We start from the raw sequence: 4,993 nt of genomic DNA, 5'->3' as shown, positions 1-4,993 counted from the left end.
TCCAAGACTTTTATCATGAAGGGGTGTTGGATTTTGTCAAATGCTCTCTCAGCATCTAACGAGATGATCATATGGTTTTTGTCTTTGAGTTTCAAACCAAGAATTCTTAACCGAAATGTTGCTTCATTCATAAGAGCGATGGGGGTTGTATGTTTTAGTCTGTCTTCTCCCTCCTCCACAAAGCCTGCAGCTGACAAAGAATTCCCAAAGCAAGCAAAGATCTACCAGAGGTGGGGGGACCACTACTTTCTTGCTAGTGGCCTTTGAAGATCAGCAGTTGTCTAGCTACTTCTGAGCTTACACCAATACTGTAGGTGCCTCCTCTAAGACTGCAGGCTCTACTGCCGTGCTTTTACGGGCTCATGTCGGCCATGGGTGAAGCCACGCCTTGGGAGGGTGCAGAAATTAAACTTTCTCCAGCATTCCTTAAAACTATCTCTCCGGGCTGGTGAGATGGCTCAGTGAGTAAGAGCACCCGACTGCCCTTCCGAAGGTCCAGAGTTCAAATCCCAGCAACCACATGGTGGCTCATAACTATCCATAACAAGATCTGACTCCCTCTTCTGGAGTGTCTGAAGACAGCTACAATGTACTTATAATAAATAAATAAATAAATAAATAAATAAATAAATAAATAAATAAATAAATAAATAAAACTATCTCTCCATGGAGCATAAGAGCTATGCCCAATTTTGCTAAGCACTGTCACACCGCTTGTTGGCAATTTTAAGCAAATTTTCTACCTTACACAGCTATCAACTTTTACTTTCTGAAACTTGGCAATAAGAACTCTAACTTCCAATGCATTGAGTGATTTATCAAACAGTATAGTCTCTACTGTGTCTGTCCCACGGGATGGCCCTCTGTACTAAATACTCCAGTCCCTAATGTAGCTGATCCACAGGATGGCCCACTGTACTAAGCACTTCAGTCTCTAGTGTGTCTGACCCACAGGATGGATCTACAAAACCAGCACACCTTTCCTAAGTTTACAGATGTGAGGCATCATAACTAATAAGTTTTGGAGCCGAGATTCAATTTCCAGGTCTGTCTGGCTCTAAAAACAATCTTCGCAATGCTCTCCTGCCCACAGAAAATCTGTGAGAAGGCTAGTCACTGTAGCCAAACAATGAAAGTAAATATTTGTACAGTAAAGAGCAGAGACACCCTAATGTTCATGCCTACCTGAGCCGTGGAAAACACTCTCAAGTCTCAACTTCCCATTCGCAAGCATGTCAAAGGCACCTCTGGCAAGCATTCAGGTCCTCTGAGAACTGAAGTGCTTTCTGGCTAATTTGTGGAGTGCGTCATAAGGTCACTCCTAAACTGTCGTATAACCAGTTCCTATAGACACTTACTCCTTATGGCTGCTACAGTAGATGGCAAGAAAGACATGGCATCTTTTTAAGTGTAGCAAGAACACTCTCTAACCGGGATGTGTGAGTTCTCATTTAGACCAGGATCCTGGGGAAAGAATGCATACAGGCCACACTGGGAATGTTTAGTCAACCATATTGAAAACACAGGCACACTCAGTCCTGCTCTTTGCACAGCTTCTAGTCTGCTAGCTGGAATTAGCCAAATCATCTCACAAACATGATTGTGACAGTGTTAGGAAGCAAAGGAATTGGGGCTCTTTGCTAACTTGTAACAGGCCATCTGACTTCACTTCCAATGAAGAAGACCTCCCCTGAGAAACGTGTAACTTCCCAGTAAGAAACAACTATTGTCAGGATGGCTGGTGATACTCTCTGGGTTACCTAGCAACGATGGCTAGACATGTGCTATTCTCCAAGGTGTCTTCAAAGTTCACACGATGGCAGAAATAAGCCATCTGGAGTCACCTGTCTTCTCTTCTACGTTTTGAAATTCTAGGACTTTTAACGTCATGAGCCTCATTGAGGCATTTCCTAAACCCCACCCCCATCCAGGTCTTCCCAACTTTCTACACACAGCCAAACAACTTCAGAGCTCCCAGTAATCCCCTTGTACATCCAAAGGAAATTTGGGTTCTAATTAACTTTTCTGAAATTAAAAAAATGAAAGTTTCCCACAGCTCTCTACAAACTAACTGAGTTGATAATAGAACTACTGTTCGTTTAGCTACATTTACCAAGAACTGTCTTACCAAATTCAGAAAGAAAATAATAATGTCATGACACTCAGCCCTGACCTCCCTCATCATCATTTAAATAAATAAAAAAAAAATACAGTGTTTGCCCTTATTGGATTGACAGCTCTCACAGAAGTTGGTCAGGCTTAAAGATGGGCTGCCCAACCCTTCTCAGCTATTAGTAGGCAGTGGCTGCCTCGCCACCCTTCCCAGAGTTGGGAAAGGCTATTATCTACCTCATGAGTTTAGTGAAGCAAATAGAAGTTTGATTTCTTTTCAGATAAAAGAGATGACGCAAATGAGAATTTTATCTTGCATGGAGGAGTGACAAAGTAGGAGAATGAATCCTACTTGATTATAATCCTCCATCATTCTGATTTTATAATTACTGAGTGGAATCAATCAGCTTTCAATTGTTACCTTGGTAAAAGATTAAAACATCATTACTTGTCCTACATATTTCACACTTTAACAAATTTTAATAAACTGAATGCATGAGAAATTGTTATATTATCTTTCATGGTATTGGGATGCTAATGACATTGCTATTGATTTTAATTCACATTCCCTGGTCAAAAGGAGTCAGATTCCAGCGAGGCATGGCACCTATAATCCACACTAACAAATGAAGGCTGCTAAACACCTAAATAGCCTAAATGGAATCATTAATCAGAAGTATCACAAAGTGATTGCCCAAAAAAACTAGGGAGGGTTTAATCTTCATAATGAACATCTTCTATGACATATTGGATCATCTGTAACTTTTGCACATTGGCGATTTCTCTAATAAAATATTTTTAAGTAAGTAAAAATGTCCTCAGAAGCTAAAATTTGGAGGCTATCAATTATCAGCAGAGGGGCTCACAGGCTGAAGGGTGCAAATGAGCCCTGAAGAACAGAGTGTACATGCTCTTCCCTCGGACCAATTGGGGGCTGGAGTCTGAGTCACTGAAGAGGCCCTGGGCTCAAGCCCCACTTCCGGGGGGAGGGGGGGCATGCAGACCAGTCAGCTAATGTGGTAGAATGTAAGAATTAATTAAGAGTAGACGTTTTACAATTAGATACCATGTCTTCCTGTAATCTGGTGACTGCTTTTTGCCTTGGTCTTCTTTGAAACGGAAGTACAATAGACATCGCCACTTCTGAGTGCTGTTATCAAGATGAGATGTGACCATGCTTCAGAATAGCTGAGTCAAACTTTGTCTCCATGGCTTTAACACCACTAAAGTCCGCACACGATTGTTTTCATTCACCCTGCGTTCCTTGTCTGTCTGTCTTTCTGCATATTATTCTTTTCTCTAGCTAGTATATCGGGCTTTGTTGCTTTGTTTTATGTTATAGGAATTGAGTCCCAGACCTGTGCACTCTAGGCAGACTCTCTATCACTGAGCTACATACCCAGCCCTCTAGCTAGTAAATAGGACCACACTTCCCGGGGGTCTAACCAAGCCTGGGAAGGCTTCTGGAGTTCAAATGAGCACGGGTGAAGAGCACACAAGAGCCGGAGGCTGTTAAATGCTCCACCATGTGATCCTTTTCCCCTATAGCCTGTCCTGAATAGGTCTATAAAAACCATGATAAATGTCCTCTCTGGGACTCAGTTTCTTGTAAAAAGTGGGAAAGGGAATGGTTTTGCTTCACGGGTGTAGAAGATAAAATATAGATGGCCCTGGAAAAAGACTCGAGACTCAGGTTCCCAGTTTTACAAGAGCGCGGATGGTTAGGGTTGCAGGGAGGGTGTGCGTGGGACTGAAGTGTTTGTACAGGAGCCAGGGATGGAGAGGATAGGAGTCCCAAGGAATGCCATTGGAATACAGTATTAAGTAAGCCCCTCAGCTGCCTCCTTTTCTCAAGTTCAGATCCACTAGGCTTGTTTTTGGTTTGGGCAGGACCTCACGATACCAGTTCTACGCAGTAGTCTTCATGTTCTAGTTAAATCCATTCTGCTGTCTTTTTAACAGGCTTTTTATACGTATGTGTGTACTTGCATGAGTTTAGGTGCATCATATGCATGCAGGAGCCCACAGAGGCCAAAGAGGGTACAAGATTCCCTGCAACTGGACTTACAGGTTATCGTGAACCACCGTGTGGATGCTGGGAACGAGACTGAGATCCCATTGCAAGCTCAGTGAGCACTCTCAACCAATCGCTGAGCCACCTCTCAAGACCCTTAACCATCTTCTTATTAACTTGCGTATTTCTATGAGGGCATGTGACATTTTAAAACAATACGAGGCTGTTTGTTTTTTTTTTTAATCTCTTTTTAAATTATGTATATATGCATGTGTCTGTGTGGATCTGTGCACATCCATGTAGTACCTGCAGATGCCAGAAGGAAGTGGCAGATCCGCTGAAGCTGGAGTTACAGGCAGCCCTGAACTGTGGGTGCTGGGAACCGAACCCAGGCCCTCTGAAAAAACAGTACACACTCCTAAGCACTGGGCCATTTCTCCAGCTCCAGTTGATTTTTGTTTGTTTGTTTGCTTGCTTGCTTGCTTGTTTTGTGATTGGTTGGTTGATTGGGGTTTTGGTTTTTGGTAACAACAATAGCAGGTTTTGTTTATGGTGTCCTCTGAGAGCCAGACATCATGCTAAACACTTTATATGTATTAGCATATTTAACCTTCACAGCAGTTGATGGAACACGGTCTATGAGTGCTAAAGAAAATGAAATCAAGAGGAAATAGCTTAGCTGAACCTGATACCAACGAGGCTGAGATGGACGGAGTGAAGAGTTTGAAGTGAACCTGTAATATATAGTGAGTTTGAGGCCAACCATGGCTATATAGTGAGGTCCTGTTTCAAAAGAGAGAAGGGGAAAGGGGGAGAGGGGGAGACAGGGAGAGGGGGAGAGAGGGAGAGAGGGAGAGAGGGAGAGAG

The sequence above is a fragment of the Mus pahari genome, chromosome 11 (genome assembly GCF_900095145.1).
Source record: "Mus pahari chromosome 11, PAHARI_EIJ_v1.1, whole genome shotgun sequence".
In the NCBI taxonomy this organism is placed as follows: Eukaryota; Metazoa; Chordata; class Mammalia; order Rodentia; family Muridae; genus Mus; species Mus pahari.
This window is presented reverse-complemented; position numbering follows the sequence as displayed.